Source organism: Schistocerca gregaria, unplaced genomic scaffold (genome assembly GCF_023897955.1).
Source record: "Schistocerca gregaria isolate iqSchGreg1 unplaced genomic scaffold, iqSchGreg1.2 ptg000333l, whole genome shotgun sequence".
NCBI lineage: Eukaryota > Metazoa > Arthropoda > Insecta > Orthoptera > Acrididae > Schistocerca > Schistocerca gregaria.
In genome coordinates, this window is record NW_026061799.1 from 5,844,628 (window position 1) to 5,868,083 (window position 23,456).

Genomic DNA, 23,456 nt, shown 5'->3' on the forward strand with positions numbered 1-23,456 from the left:
TGCAGTTAATATACCAGCACTATAAGATTTTACATTTTGATAATAAATAACTAAACAATAAGAAACTAAACCTAAACCATCTCAACCTAATAAAATTCTAATTAAATTAGGACTAATAATTAAAAAACCTATAGAAAGAATAAATATTAAAACAATAATAATAAAACGATTTATATTCTTTTCACCAGATATATAATCCTCTCTATAATAAATAACCAAAGAAGAAATATATATAACAAAAGATATAAAAATAAGAGATATTCAATCCAAAATTAAAGTTATAACAACTATAGAACCATTTAAATTGAAATCTCTCACTCAACAAAAACTCTATAATCAATTATTAAATAATAAATACCTAAAATAAAAATTATAGTTCTCGAAATAAACAAAGAAAAAAACTCAAAGAACAAATAGAAAATAAATTCACGGCCTAAGATGAAAAACTTCATATCATTGATTCCACAAAACATTATTTTTAATTAAAATACTTAAGCAAACTAAACAAAGAAATATTCACCCTTTAAACAGAGAATATTTAAAGGCAATCAATGTAAAAGTAAAAGATGATATTCACGAAAATAACCAAGAGAACAAGTATAAACACCAGAATAATAATTCCCATGCTGAGAATAAGAATATATATACAAAGTATAAACAGCTCTAAAAAAGATAAAAAAATCAAAGCAAAGAATCTAAAAGAAGATCAAGATATAATTCTATTTAATAATCTAATTTCACCTACCAAATTTAAAGAAGGAGGAGCAGCCATATTTGATGATATTAAAAGAAATCATCATAAAGCCATTCTTGGCATCAAATTAATTATACCCTTGTTAATTAATAATCTTCGTCTACCTAAACGTTCATAAATAATATTAGATAAACAAAATAAACCAGAAGAACATAAACCATGACCAACCATTAGAGAAAGAGAACCTACACAACCTCATCAATTCATAGTCATCAATCCACCAATAACCATTCTTATATGAGCAACAGAAAATATGCAATTAAAGACTTTAAATCAACCTGACGAAAACAAATAAATCCTACAATAACACCCCCAGATAAACCTAAAGACAATCAAAAATAATTAAACTTTAAACCCAAATAAGAAATAACCTTTATAACACGAATAATACCATAACCACCTAACTTTAATAAAACACCAGCAAGAATTATTCTACCTGAAATAGGGGCCTCTACATGAGCCTTAGGAAGTCATAAATGAACCAAAAACATAGGTATCTTAACTAAAAAAGCCAAAATTATAAATACATAAAACATAAATTAATAAGAACCAAAATCAACCAATAAAGGAAAATATAAAGTATTAGAAAAATCATAAACCTTAAATAAAACTAATAATAAAGGTAATCTAGCAACCAAAGTATAAAAAATTAAATAAACACCAGCCTGCAAACGCTCAGGTTGATAACCCCAACCCAAAATTAAAAGTAAAGTAGGAACTAATCTAGCCTCAAAAAAAAAATATAAAAAGAAAGAAGACTTAATCTAGCAAATGAACAATAAAGCATAATTATTAAAATCAAAACCATAAAAACAAAAAAATTTGAATGATATGAACTTAAATAAACTGAACCTCTAGCAGTGATTATTAAAGAACAAATCCAAAAACTAAGTAAAATTAAACTAAAAGAAAAATAATCAATACCAACATAATATCTAATTATATTCAAATCAGCAAATGAATAAACACAAATTATAAAAACAAAACCCGACAGAAACATTAAAGAATGAACCAACCATCAACAATTATTTAATAAACAAAGAGGGATCAAAAAAATAGTTATAAATAAATACTTTAACATAAAGATAAACCAAAAGAATTAAAAAAATCATTACCATGAGAACGAATTATTGAAACTAAAATAGAAAGACCTAAAGCACCCTCACAAACAGAAAAAACTAAAAAAATTACAGGAAAAAAATAATCATAATCAAACTCAATAAGAAAAACAATAACTAACATAAATAAAGAAAGAACAATATATTCTAATCTCAAAAGAACCATTAATAAATGTTTACGTTTAGAAGAAAAAACATAAACACCAGCAAAAGAAATCAATAAAGAAGTAAAAATAGAGAATATAAACATTAGTTTTAATAGTTTAAAAAAAACGCCGGTCTTGTAAACCGGAAATAAGTCCAGCCCCCACTTTTAAAACTTCAGAGGTGGAAAAGCTTCCATCATCGGTCCCCAAAACCGGTATTTTAAATAAACTAACGCCTGAAATGATCAAAATAATAATTATATCATTATCAAATGTAATAAATATTAATTTTATTAAATTAAGACACCCAATATCAATAATGCTTTTTATTATCCTTCAAACCTTCCTAGTTGGATTAATAACAGGAACAATAATAGAAAGATATTGATTATCATATATTTTATTTTTAACATTTCTTGGTGGTATACTAGTATTTTTTATTTACATTACAAGAATTGCATCAAACGAAATATTTCAGCCTAAATCAATCACTATAATTATTACATTAATAATGTGAGTATTTATCATATTAATATTAATTATTCTAGATATATCTATATTTATAGACTTTTTCAAAAACACCAAAACTATAAATATTGATAATTCAATCAATTATAAAGAAATAACAATATCTTTAGAAAAATTATATAATAGACCAACATTCATTATTACAATAATAATAATAATTTATTTATTTTTAGCACTACTAGCAGTTGTTAAAATCACCAATATTAATCAGGGACCTATTCGTAAAATAAGATAATTACTAATGAATAAACCCTTACGATTAAGACATCCTTTAATTAAAATTATTAATAACTCTTTAATTGACTTACCTGCCCCAACAAATATTTCATTTTGTTTGGTAATTCAAATCGTAACTGGACTATTTTTAGCTATACATTACACATCAAATATTGAAATAGCATTCAGTAGTGTAGTACACATCTGCCGAGACGTAAATAATGGTTGAATTATCCGAACCTTACACGCAAATGGAGCATCTATATTTTTTATTTGGATTTACTTACATGTAGGACGGGGAATTTACTATGGATCTTATATATATATACATACCTGAATAATTGGTACAGTGATTTTATTTTTAGTTATAGCAACTGCATTTATAGGATATGTCTTACCCTGAGGCCAAATATCTTTTTGAGGTACAACAGAAATTACTAATTTATTATCAGCAATCCCATACTTAGGAACAGATTTAGTCCAATGAGTATGAGGAGGATTCGCTGTTGATAATGCAACATTAAATCGATTCTTCACATTCCATTTTCTATTACCATTTATTATTGCTGCTATAGCAGCAATTCATTTATTTTTTCTTCACCAAACAGGATCTAATAATCCTCTTGGACTAAATGGAGATATTGAAAAAATTCCATTCCATCCATACTTTACCTTTAAGGATTCTATTACGTTTGTAATAATAACATCATTATTAATTATACTATACCTATTAGGAGATCCAGATAACTATGTACCTGCCAACCCATTAGTAACACCAGTTCACATTCAACCAGAATGATATTTCCTATTTGCATATGCAATTCTACGATCTATCCCTAATAAGTTAGGAGGTGTTATTGCATTATTTTTATCAATTAGAATCTTAATAATTTTACCATTTTATAATAAAACACCATTCCGAGGCATTCAATTTTACCCTATTAATCAAATTTTATTCTGAATTATAGTAGTTGTTGTATGCTTACTAACGTGAATTGGTAAACGACCTGTTGAAGAACCTTATATTATAACAGGAGAAATCTTATCAATTATTTACTTCACATATTTCTTAATTAATGTCCATGTCGCAAACGCATGAGATAAATTAATTAAGGAATAAAGTTAATTAGCTTAGGAAAAGCATATGTTTTGAAAACATAAAATTAGAAGTTTAACTCTTCTATTAACTTTTCTCAAAAAATGTCACTAAACAAATGAGATAAATAAAATCTTTAAACCAACAAAGAAAATAAAAAAATTCAAAGATAAAGGTAAAAAACTTTTTCAAGCTAAGTACATTAATTTATCATAACGGAACCGTGGTAATGTTCCACGAACCCAAATAAAACCAAAAGATATAATAGCAAGCTTAATAAAAAATATAAAAGAATAAAAATCACCGCCCAAAAAAATTAAAGCCAATAACATTCTTATGAAGACAATTCTAGTATATTCAGCTAAAAAAATTAAAGTAAAACCACCCGCACCATACTCAATATTAAATCCTGAAACTAACTCAGATTCCCCTTCAGCAAAATCAAAAGGAGTACGATTAGTTTCAGCTAAGCAAGAAGCAAAACAAGCTAAAGCTAAAGGAAAAGAAATAATAATAAATCAACAATAAAGCTGATAGTTTATAAAATCAAACATATTAAAACTACCAATTAAAATAATTAAAGACAATAAAATTAAAGCTAAACTAACTTCATAAGAAATTGTTTGAGCAACAGAACGAAGAGAACCTAATAATGAATAATTTGAATTAGAAGATCAACCAGCAATTATAACAGTATAAACACCTAATCTAGTACAACATAAAAAAAATAAAAATCCATAAGAAAAAGAACACATATAAGTTAAATAAGGAAAAATTACTCAAACAGCTAAAGAAATCATTAAATTAAAAACAGGGGAAAAATAATAAAGTAGGTAATTAGATATAATAGGAATTGGCTGCTCCTTACAAATTAACTTAATAGCGTCTCTAAATGGCTGAGGAATTCCAACAAAACCTACCTTATTTGGACCCTTTCGAATCTGAATATAACCTAAAACCTTACGCTCTAATAAAGTTCAAAAGGCAACACTAATTAAAACACAAATAACCAATAAAAGAAAATTCAAAATAAATATAAATAAATCATAAAGTATCAATACTATTTGTTGAAAAAATCTACATAAATGAATTCTAAATTCAACACATTAATCTGTCAAAATAGTAAATAAATTAATATTAATCAATATAACAAAAAATATTTTAACCATATGGTCCTTTCGTACTAATATGGATTAACAATCTTAGGATAGAAACCGACCTGGCTCACGCCGGTCTGAACTCAGATCATGTAAGAATTTAAAGGTCGAACAGACCTAATCATTGGGCTCCTGCACCCAAAATTTTTCTTAATCCAACATCGAGGTCGCAATCTGCTATGTCGATATGAGCTCTCAAAAACAATTACGCTGTTATCCCTAAGGTAACTTAATCTTATGATCATAAATTATGGATCAAAATAACAAACATAAATAAATGATATAATAATGAAGAGTTTATCTATTCTTCATGTCACCCCAACAAAACATCATCATTAAATATAGAAAGACAAACAAAAAACTATATAAAAGTAAAATGTCAAGCTCTATAGGGTTTTCTCGTCCTAAAGAAGAATTTAAGCCTTTTGACTCAAAAGTTAAATTCAAAAATTTATTAAGAGACAGTTGATTTCTTGTCAAGCCATTCATTCCAGCCACTAATTAAGAGACTAATGATTATGCTACCTTTGCACGGTCAAAATACCGCGGCTCTTTAAAAATACGCTCAGTGAGCAGGCCAGACCTCAAAATATAAACAAGAGGACATGTTTTTGATAAACAGGCGGAAATCAATTTTGCCTAGTTCCTTATAATAAGTTCACAAGGTAAAAATTTCATACAAATAAATATACAAATTGTATCATTATTACAAAAATTTTAAAATTAAATTAATAATCTTAATAAAAAACCTAAAATATTTATAAAATCAAAATAAAAAATAATGAACTAAAACGTAATCTTAAAGATAGCAGGTTTAAAGCTTACTATTATATTTCTATAAAATAAATTATAGGTTATTAACTTCAAAGCTTATCCCTTAAAGAATAAATAAGATAATATTTTTACTTAAAAAATTAAATAAAAACAAATAACTTTAAAAAATAAAATTTTTTCTTAAGAAACTAGATATCTTGGGAAACGATTAACATCTCATTTCTATAAATAATTTAATAATAATTATGATACATTAACTATAAATTATTTATAAATCAACCCAAATCGAGACAAGTAAAATAAATACTAAAATTTTGATAAACCCTGATACAAAAGGTACAATAAATAAAATCTACTTAAAAAAATTTAAAATAATATTTCATAAAACACTTACATTACCAATAAACTATAATTTAAAAAATCAATTCCTTAAAATATACTAAGACAAAAATACAATAAAATTATTTATATTAAATAATTAAATAAACAAAAAATAAATATAATAAAATAAATAATCAAGATATCCTGATTTGCACAGAAAAATTTTCAGTGTAAATGAAACACTTTACTAATAAGTTATATCTTGAAACTCTTCCTAGATACACTTTCCAGTACATCTACTATGTTACGACTTATCTCATCTAAATTGAAGCTACTTTAAAATAAAATAGAATAATCAATAATGAGAGCGACGGGCGATGTGTACACATCTCAGAGCCAATATCAGTTAAATTAAATAAATTAAATTACTATCAAATCCACCTTCATTAACAGTATTTCACTATCAAATCCGTTATAAACAAAAATCTATTGTAACCCACCTCCTCTTAACTATAAGCTGCACCTTGACCTGAAATATTTTATAATTATAAATCTTGAGAATTATAACTCTAAAAAGATTCTCTGATAACGGAGATATACAAACAAATAAATTAAGTAGAGTAAATCGTGTATTATCAATCATGGGGTAGGTTCCTCTGAATGGAATGAGATACCGCCAAATTCTTTGGGTTTAAAGACCTTAACTAATAGTACCCTGGTAAATATAATTAACATTTAAAATAATAGGGTATCTAATCCTAGTTTATTATTTAAATTTCACAGATTCATAAAAAGGGCCACAAATAAATTTTAACATTTCACCTTACAAATTTATATTTCAACCCTAATAATATAAACAACTGCTTTAACCAATAATATTCACTTGTATCAATCGTATAACCGTGGCTGCTGGCACGAATTATGCCGATACTAAATCAATTGCTAAATCCAAAATCACTTGATAATTAAATCAAATTACTGCAAAAAGAACATTTAGTCTAACAAAACTTACATATAATACAAAGAAAAAGTGAATAAACAAGCAAGAATAAAACTTTTAAAAATAAAAAATAAGAAAATTTTAAATCTATTAATTCAGGAAAAAATAAAAGATTCAAATATTTAAAGAAAAAAAAGAAAAAAACCACAAACATTAACAAAAAAAAAGAAACGCCCCTATGTATGACCACAACAACTTCTCTATTATATATAATTAAAGATTAATATGGAACATGTATAGCAATAAATGTATTATATTCTTTCTTATTTAATCTTTCTTTTCACTAATAAATAATCGTAATCCAATTGATACAAATTATAATTATATACCTATTATATACCTATTATAATTGGTGGATTTGGTAATTGTCTTGTTCCACTAATAATTGGTGCACCAGATATAGCATTTCCACGAATAAATAATATAAGTTTTTGATTACTACCACCTTCACTAACCCTTCTTCTTACATCTTCTATAGTAGATAATGGTGCTGGTACAGGATGAACAGTTTACCCTCCTCTAGCAGGAGCTATTGCACACGGGGGTGCATCTGTAGATCTAGCTATTTTTTCACTGCACTTAGCAGGTGTATCATCTATTCTTGGTGCAGTGAATTTCATTACAACAGCAATTAATATACGATCAGAAAGTATAACTTTAGATCAAACACCTTTATTTGTATGATCTGTAGCTATTACAGCATTACTTCTCCTTCTTTCACTTCCAGTTTTAGCAGGAGCTATTACTATATTATTAACAGATCGAAATTTAAATACAACATTCTTTGACCCTGCAGGAGGAGGTGACCCAATTCTATATCAACATCTATTTTGATTCTTTGGACACCCAGAAGTTTATATTTTAATTCTACCGGGGTTCGGAATTATTTCACATATTGTATGTCAAGAAAGAGGAAAAATTGAATCATTTGGAACACTAGGTATAATTTATGCTATACTATCAATTGGACTAATAGGATTTATTGTATGAGCACATCATATATTTACAGTAGGAATGGATGTTGACACACGAGCATATTTTACATCAGCAACAATAATTATTGCTGTACCTACAGGAATTAAGGTATTTAGATGATTAGCTACATTATATGGAACTAAATTCAAGTTCAATCCACCATTATTATGAGCTCTAGGATTTATTTTCCTATTTACAATTGGTGGATTAACAGGATTAGTATTAGCAAATTCATCACTTGATATTGTATTACATGATACATTTTATGTAGTAGCCCACTTTCATTATATATTATCTATAGGAGCAGTATTTGCAATTATAGGAGGTGTCATTCAATGATATCCACTATTTACAGGATTAACTATAAATAATACATGATTAAAAATCCAATTTACAATTATATTCATTGGAGTAAATTTAACATTCTTTCCTCAACACTTCCTAGGATTAGCAGGAATACCTCGACGATACTCTGACTACCCAGACGCATATACATCATGAAACGTAGTATCAAGAATTGGGTCTACAATTTCTATTGTAGGAATCATTATATTCATTGTAATTATATGAGAAAGAATGATTACAAACCGAGCAATTATATTTAGAGCTAACATAAGAAGATCAACAGAATGACTACAAAATAACCCTCCTGCAGAACATAGTTACTCAGAATTACCATTAATCTCTAGATTCTAATATGGCAGATTAGTGCAGTAGATTTAAGCTCTACAAATAAAGGTTTGACCTTTTATTAGAAAATATTTATTAATGGCAACATGATCAAATTTATCTCTTCAAGATGGAGCTTCACCATTAATGGAGCAATTATCATTCTTTCATGATCATACTATGGTCGTATTATTATTAATTACAGTAATTGTAGGTTATGCCCTAAGTTATATATTATTTATTGCCTATACTAACCGTAATATACTTCACGGACACTTAATTGAAACAATCTGAACAGCTTTACCAGCAATTACATTAATTTTTATTGCCCTTCCATCATTACGACTATTATATTTACTTGATGATTCAGTAGATGCAATAATTACAATTAAAACCATTGGACGACAATGATATTGAAGATATGAATATTCAGACTTCATAGACGTAGAATTTGACACTTATATAACACCAGAACAAGACCTAGAAAATGATGGATTCCGACTACTAGATGTAGATAACCGAACAATCCTACCAATAAATACAGAAGTACGAGTATTAACAAGAGCATCAGATGCTCTACACTCATGAGCAGTTCCTGCATTAGGGGTTAAAATTGATGCAACGCCAGGTCGGTTAAATCAAGGAACATTCACAATAAATCGACCTGGATTATTCTTTGGACAATGCTCAGAAATCTGTGGAGCAAACCACAGATTTATACCAATTGTAATTGAAAGAACTTCAGTAAATTTATTTGTTAAGTGATTATCTAAGATAATTTAAGGAGTTAGTTAAAATAAATAACATTAGAGTGTCAATCTAAAGTAACTAAAAAAAGTTAGTACACCTTGAAATTCATCAGATGACTGAAAGTAAGTAATGGTCTCTTAAACCAAATAATAGTAAATTAACGACTACTTCTGATGGGGAAATTATATCCAAATCCCTCAAATATCCCCTCTTATATGATTCTCACTATTCATTATATTTTCAGCTACATTAATCTTGTTTAATCAAATAAACTTCTTCTCATTTAAACCTAACCTTATTAAAAGAGCAGAAAAAGGAACAATTGAAATAAAAAACTTAAATTGAAAATGATAACAAATCTATTCTCAACATTTGACCCATCAACTAACATCTTTAATTTATCATTAAATTGAACTAGAACATTTCTAGGACTATTATTAATCCCATCACTATTTTGACTTACACCATCACGAATTAACATTATCTGAAATAAACTAAATTTAACCTTACATAATGAATTTAAAACACTTCTTGGACCAAAATCATTTAATGGAACAACATTCATTTTCATCTCAATTTTTATTATAATATTATTTAACAATTTCATAGGATTATTCCCTTATATTTTTACTAGAACAAGACATTTAGCATTAACATTTGCAATTGCCCTACCTATATGGCTAAGATTTATGTTATTTGGATGAATTAACCATACTAATCATATATTTACACACCTTGTACCACAAGGTACACCGCCTGCATTAATATCATTTATAGTACTAATTGAAACAATTAGTAATGTTATTCGACCAGGTACATTAGCAGTACGGTTGGCAGCAAATATAATTGCAGGACACTTATTATTAACCTTATTAGGAAACACAGGACCATCTATAGCAATAAACTTAATCTCATTACTAATTATTGGACAAATACTTCTATTAATTCTAGAATCAGCAGTAGCAATAATTCAAGCCTATGTTTTCTCAATTCTAAGAACTCTATATTCTAGAGAAGTATATTAAACCTATGTTAACAACTCACTCAAACCACCCATTCCACTTAGTAGACTATAGACCTTGACCATTAACAGGAGCAATTGGAGCAATAGTCCTAGTATCAGGACTAGCAAAATGATTCCACCTATTTAATATTAACTTATTCATAATTGGATTTGGAATTACCCTACTAACTATAATTCAATGATGACGAGATGTAGTACGAGAAGGAACATATCAAGGATTACATACAGGATTTGTATCAATTGGATTACGATGAGGAATAATTTTATTTATTGCATCAGAGGTATTATTTTTCGTTTCTTTTTTTTGAGCATTCTTTAGAAGAAGATTAGCACCAACAATTGAACTAGGAATACTATGACCTCCAATAGGAATTCAACCCTTTAACCCTATACAAACTCCATTACTTAATACAGCTATTCTTTTAGCATCAGGAGTAACAGTAACATGAGCACATCATAGTTTAATGGAATCTAATCATACTCAAGCACTACAAGGATTATTCTTCACAGTGTTATTAGGACTATACTTTACAATACTTCAAGCATATGAATATTGAGAAGCACCTTTTACCATTGCAGATGCAGTTTATGGATCAACATTCTTTGTTGCAACAGGATTCCATGGTTTACACGTAATTATTGGAACAATCTTTTTATCAACATGTCTACTTCGACACTCAATAAATCAATTTTCACCAAGACATCACTTTGGATTTGAAGCAGCAGTATGATACTGACACTTCGTAGACGTAGTATGATTATTCTTATATATCTCTATTTATTGATGAGGTAGATAATTGTTTTTCTAGTATAAATAGTACATTTGACTTCCAATCAGAAAGCTTGATATAAATCAAGAAAAACAATTCTAATTCTATCAACAAGAGTTTTCATTAGATATATTATTCCAATAATTGTTATAATCCTGGCAACAACACTATCAAAAAAATTAATTAATGATCGAGAAAAAAGATCACCATTTGAATGTGGGTTTGATCCAAAAAGATCAGCACGAATACCATTCTCAATACGATTCTTCCTAATCGCAGTAATCTTTTTAATTTTTGATGTATAAAATGGCACTAATTCTACCAATTGTAATTATTTTTAAAACTTCAGACATTATAATCTGAACAGTATCAACAATATTTTTTATTCTAGTTCTATTAGGAGGACTATACCATGAATGAAACCAAGGAGCATTACAATGAGCAGAATAAAGGGTTGTAGTTAAATATAACATTTGGGTTGCATTCAAAAAGTATTGATATTATCAATCAACCTTAAATAGAATAAGAAGCGAAATATTGCAGTCAGTTTCGACCTGGAAGATTGGTATGTACTACCCTTATTCTTATTAATTGAAGCCAAAAAGAGGCGTATTACTGTTAATAATATAATTGAACTATAATAGTTCCAATTAAGGAAATGTAAAGCCAATATGAAAGCTGCTAACTTTTTATATTAGCGGTTAAACTCCGTTAACATTTCTAAAATTTATATAGTTTAAATAAAACATTACATTTTCACTGTAAAAATAATATATCTATATTTATAAATACTGAAAAGTAAAAATACTTCCTTAACATCTTCAGTGTCACGCTCTAATTATAAGCTATTTAAGTAAACGAAAAACAATATTACCAAAATAAATATTCAAAAAATAAAAGTTAAAAGATAAATCTTGAAATTAGAATCATATCAACCTTGAATATAACCAATTAAATAAATAAATAATCTATATAAACCTTGACCACCAAGTAATTCACCTCAACCATAATCAAATGACTTAGATGAATAATAACCTATTTTTAAAGGAATATATCTAATAAACTTAGTTGAAAGAAAAGGTATAAATCATATAGAACCAGCAAATCTAACAAAAGAAAGTATACTTAAAGAAAATAAATTATGAGAAAAATCAAAATTAGAAATAAGATAACCTAAATAAGCACCTAAAATAACAACTGTAATAGTTAAAAACTTTAAATAATAAGGTAAAGCAATCACATGAGGAATAGGAAAAATTAATCAAGATAAAAGACTACCACCAAAAACAGCAACAAACAATAGACCAATTATTCCAAATGAAATATAATAACCCTTATCATCAAAAGAAAATCTAGAATAAAAATTATTATCACCAGATATTGAATAATAAAACAAACGAAAAGAATAAGAAGCAGTTAAACCAGTAGAAAAAAAATAAAGAAAAAAAATTAAACAATTAATTCATCTTAAACAAACCATCTCAAGAATTAAATCCTTTGAATAAAATCCCGCTAAAAAAGGTATTCCACACAAAGATAAACTAGAAACATTAAAACAAACTGAAGTTAAAGGTATGAAATTAACAATTGATCCTATAAAACGAATATCCTGAGAATCCTTCAAATTATGAATTATTGAACCTGCACATATAAATAATAATGCCTTAAATAAAGCATGAGCCAATAAATGAAAAAATGCAAGCTTTGGATAACCTATAGCCAAAATTCTTATTATTAAACCAAGTTGTCTTAAAGTAGAAAGAGCAATAATCTTCTTTAAATCAAACTCAAAATTAGCGCCCAATCCAGCCATAAATATAGTTATACAACCAATTAAAAGTAAAAATCAACCACAATTATAAGTATCCAATATTGGTCTAAAACGAATTAATAAATAAACACCAGCAGTAACAAGAGTAGAAGAATGAACTAAAGCAGAAACAGGAGTAGGAGTTGCTATAGCAGCAGGAAGTCATGAAGAGAAAGGAATCTGAGCTCTCTTAGTTATAGCTGCTAAAACAATTAATATAGTAATGAGCTTTATTTCAAAAGAATTAGAAATAAAATCATAATAATAAATATAATTTCAACCACCAAAATTTAACATTCATGCAATAGAAATTAAAATAGCAACATCACCAATACGATTAGAAAGTGCAGTTAATATACCAGCACTATAAGATTTTACATTTTGATAATAAATAACTAAACAAACACTAGATCGCGTGTTGTCTACAATACATGCCCCGACTGAGAAAAATACCCTCCTCCTGGGAACCTAAACTGTATTTTAAAAAAATACACAATTCCCCTAGTACTGGCCAGGGAGTCTAAACCAATTTCGTTACGGTATTTATCTATAATAAATAACCAAAGAAGAAATATATATAACAAAAGATATAAAAATAAGAGATATTCAATCCAAAATTAAAGTTATAACAACTATAGAACCATTTAAATTGAAAAGCTCTCACTCAACAAAAACTCTATAATCAATTATTAAATAATAAATACCTAAAATAAAAATTATAGTTCTCGAAATAAACAAAGAAAAAAAACTCAAAGAACAAATAGAAAATAAATTCACGGCCTAAGATGAAAAACTTCATATCATTGATTCCACAAAACAATATTTTTAATTAAAATACTTAAGCAAACTAAACAAAGAAATATTCACCCTTTAAACAGAGAATATTTAAAGGCAATCAATGTAAAAGTAAAAGATGATATTCACGAAAATAACCAAGAGAACAAGTATAAACACCAGAATAATAATTCCCATGCTGAGAATAAGAATATATATACAAAGTATAAACAGCTCTAAAAAAAGATAAAAAAATCAAAGCAAAGAATCTAAAAGAAGATCAAGATATAATTCTATTTAATAATCTAATTTCACCTACCAAATTTAAAGAAGGAGGAGCAGCCATATTTGATGATCTTAAAAGAAATCATCATAAAGCCATTCTTGGCATCAAATTAATTATACCCTTGTTAATTAATAATCTTCGTCTACCTAAACGTTCATAAATAATATTAGATAAACAAAATAAACCAGAAGAACATAAACCATGACCAACCATTAGAGAAAGAGAACCTACACAACCTCATCAATTCATAGTCATCAATCCACCAATAACCATTCTTATATGAGCAACAGAAGAATATGCAATTAAAGACTTTAAATCAACCTGACGAAAACAAATAAATCTTACAATAACACCCCCAGATAAACCTAAAGACAATCAAAAATAATTAAACTTTAAACCCAAATAAGAAATAACCTTTATAACACGAAAAATACCATAACCACCTAACTTTAATAAAACACCAGCAAGAATTATTCTACCTGAAATAGGGGCCTCTACATGAGCCTTAGGAAGTCATAAATGAACCAAAAACATAGGTATCTTAACTAAAAAAGCCAAAATTATAAATACATAAAACATAAAATAATAAGAACCAAAATCAACCAATAAAGGAAAATATAAAGTATTAGAAAAATCATAAACCTTAAATAAAACTAATAATAAAGGTAATCTAGCAACCAAAGTAAAAAAAATTAAATAAACACCAGCCTGCAAACGCTCAGGTTGATAACCCCAACCCAAAATTAAAAGTAAAGTAGGAACTAATCTAGCCTCAAAAAAAATATAAAAAGAAAGAAGACTTAATCTAGCAAATGAACAATAAAGCATAATTATTAAAATCAAAACCATAAAAACAAAAAAATTAGAATGATATGAACTTAAATAAACAGAACCTCTAGCAGTGATTATTAAAGAACAAATCCAAAAACTAAGTAAAATTAAACTAAAAGAAAAATAATCAATACCAAAATAATATCTAATTATATTCAAATCAGCATATGAATAAACACAAATTATAAAAACAAAACCCGACAGAAACATTAAAGAATGAACCAACCATCAACAATTATTTAATAAACAAAGAGGGATCAAAAAATAGTTATAAATAAATACTTTAACATAAAGATAAACCAAAAGAATTAAAAAAATCATTACCATGAGAACGAATTATTGAAACTAAAACAGAAAGACCTAAAGCACCCTCACAAACAGAAAAAACTAAAAAAATAACAGGAAAAAAATAATCATAATCAAACTCAATAAGAAAAACAATAACTAACATAAATAAAGAAAGAACAATATATTCTAATCTCAAAAGAACCATTAATAAATTTTTACATTTAGAAGATAAACATAAACACCAGCAAAATAAATCAATAAAGAAGTAAAAATAGAGAATATAAACATTAGTTTTAATAGTTTAAAAAAAACGCCGGTCTTGTAAACCGGAAATAAGTCCAGCCCCCACTTTTAAAACTTCAGAGGTGGAAAAACTTCCATCATCGGTCCCCAAAACCGGTATTTTAAATAAACTAACCCCTGAAATGATCAAAATTATAATTATATCATTATCAAATGTAATAAATATTAATATTATTAAACTAAGACATCCAATATCAATAATGCTTTTTATTATCCTTCAAACCTTCCTAGTTGGATTAATAACAGGAACAATAATAGAAAGATATTGATTATCATATATTTTATTTTTAACATTTCTTGGTGGTATACTAGTATTATTTATTTACATTACAAGAATTGCATCAAACGAAATATTTCAGCCTAAATCAATCACTATAAATATTACATTAATAATGTGAGTATTTATCATATTAATATTAATTATTCTAGATATATCTATATTTATAGACTTTTTCAAAAACACCGAAACTATAAATATTGATAATTCAATCAATTATCAAGAAATAACAATATCTTTAGAAAAATTATATAATAGACCAACATTCATTATTACAATAATAATAATAATTTATTTATTTTTAGCACTACTAGCAGTTGTTAAAATCACCAATATTAATCAGGGACCTATTCGTAAAATAAGATAATTACTAATGAATAAACCCTTACGATTAAGACATCCTTTAATTAAAATTATTAATAACTCTTTAATTGACTTACCTGCCCCCACAAATATTTCATTTTGATGAAATTTTGGATCCCTATTAGGGTTATGTTTGGTAATTCAAATCGTAACTGGACTATTTTTAGCTATACATTATACATCAAATATTGAAATAGCATTCAGTAGTGTAGTACACATCTGCCGTGACGTAAATAATGGTTGAATTATCCGAACCTTACACGCAAATGGAGCATCTATATTTTTTATTTGTATTTACTTACATGTAGGACGGGGAATTTACTATGGATCTTATATATATATACATACCTGAATAATTGGTACAGTGATTTTATTTTTAGTTATAGCAACTGCATTTATAGGATATGTCTTACCCTGAGGCCAAATATCTTTTTGAGGTGCAACAGTAATTACTAATTTATTATCAGCAATCCCATACTTAGGAACAGATTTAGTCCAATGAGTATGAGGAGGATTCGCTGTTGATAATGCAACATTAAATCGATTCTTCACATTCCATTTTGTATTACCATTTATTATTGCTGCTATAGCAGCAATTCATTTATTTTTTCCTCACCAAACAGGATCTAATAATCCTCTTGGACTAAATGGAGATATTGAAAAAATTCCATTCCATCCATACTTTACCTTTAAGGATTCTATTACATTTGTAATAATAACATCATTATTAATTATACTATGTTTAATTAATCCTTACCTATTAGGAGATCCAGATAACTTTGTACCTGCCAACCCATTAGTAACACCAGTTCACATTCAACCAGAATGATATTTCCTATTTGCATATGCAATTCTACGATCTATCCCTAATAAGTTAGGAGGTGTTATTGCATTATTTTTATCAATTAGAATCTTAATAATTTTACCATTTTATAATAAAACACCATTCCGAGGCATTCAATTTTACCCTATTAATCAAATTTTATTCTGAATTATAGTAGTTGTTGTATGCTTACTAACGTGAATTGGTAAACGACCTGTTGAAGAACCTTATATTATAACAGGTCAAATCTTAACAATTATTTACTTCACATATTTCTTAATTAATGTCCATGTCGCAAACGCATGAGATAAATTAATTAAGGAATAAAGTTAATTAGCTTAGGAAAAGCATATGTTTTGAAAACATAAAATTAGAAGTTTAACTCTTCTATTAACTTTTCTCAAAAAATTTCACTAAACAAATGAGATAAATAAAATCTTTAAACCAACAAAGAAAATAAAAAAATTCAAAGATAAAGGTAAAAAACTTTTTCAAGCTAAGTACATTAATTTATCATAACGGAACCGTGGTAATGTTCCACGAACCCAAATAAAACCAAAAGATATAATAGCAAGCTTAATAAAAAATATAAAAGAATAAAAATCACCGCCCAAAAAAATTAAAGCCAATAACATTCTTATGAAGACAATTCTAGTATATTCAGCTAAAAAAATTAAAGTAAAACCACCCGCACCATACTCAATATTAAATCCTGAAACTAACTCAAATTCCCCTTCAGCAAAATCAAAAGGAGTACGATTAGTTTCAGCTAAGCAAGAAGCAAAACAAGCTAAAGCTAAAGGAAAAGAAATAATAATAAATCAACAATAAAGCTGATAGTTTATAAAATCAAACATATTAAAACTACCAATTAAAATAATTAAAGACAATAAAATTAAAGCTAAACTAACTTCATAAGAAATTGTTTGAGCAACAGAACGGAGAGAACCTAATAATGAATAATTTGAATTAGAAGATCAACCAGCAATTATAACAGTATAAACACCTAATCTAGTACAACATAAAAAAAATAAAAATCCATAAGAAAAAGAACACATATAAGTTAAATAAGGAAAAATTACTCAAACGGCTAAAGAAATCATTAAATTAAAAACAGGGGAAAAATAATAAAGTAGGTAATTAGATATAATAGGAATTGGCTGCTCCTTACAAATTAACTTAATAGCATCTCTAAATGGCTGAGGAATTCCAACAAAACCAACCTTATTTGGACCCTTTCGAATCTGAATATAACCTAAAACCTTACGCTCTAATAAAGTTAAAAAGGCAACACTAATTAAAACACAAATAACCAATAAAAGAAAATTCAAAATAAATATAAATAAATCATAAAGTATCAATACTATTTGTAGAAAAAATCTACATAAATGCATTCTAAATTCAACACATTAATCTGTCAAAATAGTAAATAAATTAATATTAATCAATATAACAAAAAATATTTTAACCATATGGTCCTTTCGTACTAATATGGATTAACAATCTTAGGATAGAAACCGACCTGGCTCACGCCGGTCTGAACTCAGATCATGTAAGAATTTAAAGGTCGAACAGACCTAATCATTGGGCTCCTGCACCCAAAATTTTTCTTAATCCAACATCGAGGTCGCAATCTGCTTTGTCGATATGAGCTCTCAAAAACAATTACGCTGTTATCCCTAAGGTAACTTAATCTTATGATCATAAATTATGGATCAAAATAACAAACATAAATAAATGAAGAGTTTATCTATTCTTCATGTCACCCCAACAAAACATCATCATTAAATATAGAAAGACAAACAAAAAACTATATAAAAGTAAAATGTCAAGCTCTATAGGGTCTTCTCGTCCTAAAGAAGAATTTAAGCCTTTTGACTCAAAAGTTAAATTCAAAAATTTATTAAGAGACAGTTGATTTCTCGTCAAGCCATTCATTCCAGCCACTAATTAAGAGACTAATGATTATGCTACCTTTGCACGGTCAAAATACCGCGGCTCTTTAAAAATACGCTCAGTGAGCAGGCCAGACCTCAAAATATAAACAAGAGGACATGTTTTTGATAAACAGGCGGAAATCAATTTTGCTTAGTTCCTTATAATAAGTTCACAAGGTAAAAATTTCATACAAATAAAATATACTAATTCTATCATTATTACAAAAATTTTAAAATTAAATTAATAATCTTAATAAAAAACCTAAAATATTTATAAAATCAAAATAAAAAATAATGAACTAAAACGTAATCTTAAAGATAGCTGGTTTAAAGCATACTATTATATTTCTATAAAATAAATTATAGGTTATTAACTTCAAAGCTTATCCCTTAAAGAATAAATAAGTTAATATTTTTACTTAAAAAATTAAATAAAAACAAATAACTTTAAAAAATTAAATTTTTTCTTAAGAAACTAGATATCATGGGAAACGATTAACATCTCATTTCTATAAATAATTTAATAATAATTATGATACATTAACTATAAATTATTTATAAATCAACCCAAATCGAGACAAGTAAAATAAATACTAAAATTTTGATAAACCCTGATACAAAAGGTACAATAAATAAAATCTACTTAAAAAAATTTAAAATAATATTTCATAAAACATTTACATCACCAATAAACTATAATTTAAAAAATCAATTCTATAAAATATACTAAGACAAAAATACAATAAAATTATTTATATTAAATAATTAAATAAACAAAAAATAAATATAATAAAATAAATAATCAAGATATCCTGATTTACCTAGGATTATAGCTACTTATGTTTTTAGCTTAAAATAGGATATTATAATATAATATATATAATAATATGTAATTTAATATTTAATATTATTATAATTGGATATAATAAATAAAATTATTAATTTAAATATAAAATATTATAATTAATATAAATAATTATATTAATTATAATAATATAATTATGTAAATTATCTATAATTAGATTATTTAACTAATATATATGAAAGTTAACTTAATATAAAAAAAGAATTCATATTAATAACATATTATATTAAATTACATAATTGTATGAAATATATTTATTATATTATTTAATCTCTCTTTATTTATTAGTGAAAAGAAAGATTAAATAAGAAAGAATATAATACATTTATTGCTATACATGTTCCATATTAATCTTTAATTATATATAATAGAGAAGTTGTTGTGGTCATACATAGGGGCGTTTCTTTTTTTTTGTTAATGTTTGTGGTTTTTTTCTTTTTTTTTCTTTAAATATTTGAATCTTTTATTTTTTCCTGAATTAATAGATTTAAAATTTTCTTATTTTTTATTTTTAAAAGTTTTATTCTTGCTTGTTTATTCACTTTTTCTTTGTATTATATGTAAGTTTTGTTAGACTAAATGTTCTTTTTGCAGTAATTTGATTTAATTATCAAGTGATTTTGGATTTAGCAATTGATTTAGTATCGGCATAATTCGTGCCAGCAGCCGCGGTTATACGATTGATACAAGTGAATATTATTGGTTAAAACAGTTGTTTATATTATTAGGGTTGAAATATAAATTTGTAAGGTGAAATGTTAAAATTTATTTGTGGCCCTTTTTATGAATCTGTGAAAATTAAATAATAAACTAGGATTAGATACCCTATTATTTTAAATGTTAATTATATTTACCAGGGTACTATTAGTTAAGGTCTTTAAACCCAAAGAATTTGGCGGTATCTCATTCCATTCAGAGGAACCTACCCCATGATTGATAATACACGATTTACTCTACTTAATTTATTTGTTTGTATATCTCCGTTATCAGAGAATCTTTTTAGAGTTATAATTCTCAAGATTTATAATTATAAAATATTTCAGGTCAAGGTGCAGCTTATAGTTAAGAGGAGGTGGGTTACAATAGATTTTTGTTTATAACGGATTTGATAGTGAAATACTGTTAATGAAGGTGGATTTGATAGTAATTTAATTTATTTAATTTAACTGATATTGGCTCTGAGATGTGTACACATCGCCCGTCGCTCTCATTATTGATTATTCTATTTTATTTTAAAGTAGCTTCAATTTAGATGAGATAAGTCGTAACATACTAGATGTACTGGAAAGTGTATCTAGGAAGAGTTTCAAGATATAACTTATTAGTAAAGTGTTTCATTTACACTGAAAATTTTTCTGTGCAAATCAGGATATCTTGATTATTTATTTTATTATATTTATTTTTTGTTTATTTAATTATTTAATATAAATAATTTTATTGTATTTTTGTCTTAGTATATTTTAAGGAATTGATTTTTTAAATTATAGTTTATTGGTAATGTAAGTGTTTTATGAAATATTATTTTAAATTTTTTTAAGTAGATTTTATTTATTGTACCTTTTGTATCAGGGTTTATCAAAATTTTAGTATTTATTTTACTTGTCTCGATTTGGGTTGATTTATAAATAATTTATAGTTAATGTATCATAATTATTATTAAATTATTTATAGAAATGAGATGTTAATCGTTTCCCAAGATATCTAGTTTCTTAAGAAAAAATTTAATTTTTTAAAGTTATTTGTTTTTATTTAATTATTTAAGTAAAAATATTAACTTATTTATTCTTTAAGGGATAAGCTTTGAAGTTAATAACCTATAATTTATTTTATAGAAATATAATAGTAAGCTTTAAACCAGCTATCTTTAAGATTACGTTTTAGTTCATTATTTTTTATTTTGATTTTATAAATATTTTAGGTTTTTTATTAAGATTATTAATTTAATTTTAAAATTTTTGTAATAATGATAGAATTAGTATATTTATTTGTATGAAATTTTTACCTTGTGAACTTATTATAAGGAACTAGGCAAAATTGATTTCTGCCTGTTTATCAAAAACATGTCCTCTTGTTTATATTTTGAGGTCTGGCCTGCTCACTGAGCGTATTTTTAAAGAGCCGCGGTATTTTGACCGTGCAAAGGTAGCATAATCATTAGTCTCTTAATTAGTGGCTGGAATGAATGGCTTGACGAGAGATCAACTGTCTCTTAATAAATTTTTGAATTTAACTTTTGAGTCAAAAGGCTTAAATTCTTCTTTAGGACGAGAAGACCCTATAGAGCTTGACATTTTACTTTTATATAGTTTTTTGTTTGTCTTTCTATATTTAAAGATGATGTTTTGTTGAGGTGACATGAAGAATAGATAAACTCTTCATTATTATATCATTTATTTATGTTTGTTATTTTGATCCATAATTTATGGTCATAAGATTAAGTTACCTTAGGGATAACAGCGTAATTGTTTTTGAGAGCTCATATCGACAAAGCAGATTGCGACCTCGATGTTGGATTAAGAAAAATTTTGGGTGCAGGAGCCCAATGATTAGGTCTGTTCGACCTTTAAATTCTTACATGATCTGAGTTCAGACCGGCGTGAGCCAGGTCGGTTTCTATCCTAAGATTGTTAATCCATATTAGTACGAAAGGACCATATGGTTAAAATATTTTTTGTTATATTGATTAATATTAATTTATTTACTATTTTGACAGATTAATGTGTTGAATTTAGAATTCATTTATGTAGATTTTTTCTACAAATAGTATTGATACTTTATGATTTATTTATATTTGTTTCGAATTTTCTTTTATTGGTTATTTGTGTTTTAATTAGTGTTGCCTTTTTAACTTTATTAGAGCGTAAGGTTTTAGGTTATATTCAGATTCGAAAGGGTCCAGATAAGGTAGGTTTTGTTGGAATTCCTCAGCCATTTAGAGATGCTATTAAGTTAATTTGTAAGGAGCAGCCAATTCCTATTATATCTAATTACCTACTTTATTATTTTTCCCCTGTTTTTAATTTAATGATTTCTTTAGCCGTTTGAGTAATTTTTCCTTATTTAACTTATATGTGTTCTTTTTCTTATGGATTTTTATTTTTTTTATGTTGTACTAGATTAGGTGTTTATACTGTTATAATTGCTGGTTGATCTTCTAATTCAAATTATTCATTATTAGGTTCTCTTCGTTCTGTTGCTCAAACAATTTCTTATGAAGTTAGTTTAGCTTTAATTTTATTGTCTTTAATTATTTTAATTGGTAGTTTTAATATGTTTGATTTTATAAACTATCAGCTTTATTGTTGATTTATTATTATTTCTTTTCCTTTAGCTTTAGCTAGTTTTGCTTCTTGCTTAGCAGAAACTAATCGTACTCCTTTTGATTTTGCTGAAGGGGAATCTGAGTTAGTTTCAGGACTTAATATTGAGTATGGTGCGGGTGGTTTTACTTTAATTTTTTTAGCTGAATATACTAGAATTGTCTTCATAAGAATGTTATTGGCTTTAATTTTTTTGGGCGGTGATTTTTATTCTTTTATATTTTTTATTAAGCTTGCTATTATATCTTTTGGTTTTATTTGGGTTCGTGGAACATTACCAC

At 26.4% G+C, this 23,456-nt stretch overlaps 3 long non-coding RNA genes and 1 pseudogene across 3 annotated transcripts in view; 2 read left to right on the forward strand and 2 right to left on the reverse strand.

The window, feature by feature from the left end:
• Window positions 1-8,752, reverse strand: part of LOC126306485 (uncharacterized) — a 23,204-nt gene extending 14,452 nt beyond the window's left edge. Inside the window, exon 1 of the long non-coding RNA XR_007553555.1 lies at window positions 7,451-8,752. This is a non-coding gene — a long non-coding RNA (uncharacterized LOC126306485). The remainder of the gene's footprint in view (window positions 1-7,450) is intronic.
• Window positions 1-23,456, forward strand: part of LOC126306479 (uncharacterized) — a 62,627-nt gene that overhangs the window by 24,457 nt on the left and 14,714 nt on the right. The window lies entirely within an intron of this gene.
• Window positions 5,030-19,675, forward strand: LOC126306476 (uncharacterized). Its single transcript, XR_007553546.1, has 2 exons — window positions 5,030-5,868; window positions 19,357-19,675. It is a non-coding gene; the product is annotated as an uncharacterized LOC126306476 (long non-coding RNA).
• On the reverse strand, window positions 12,492-13,394 carry LOC126306461 (NADH-ubiquinone oxidoreductase chain 5-like; annotated as a pseudogene).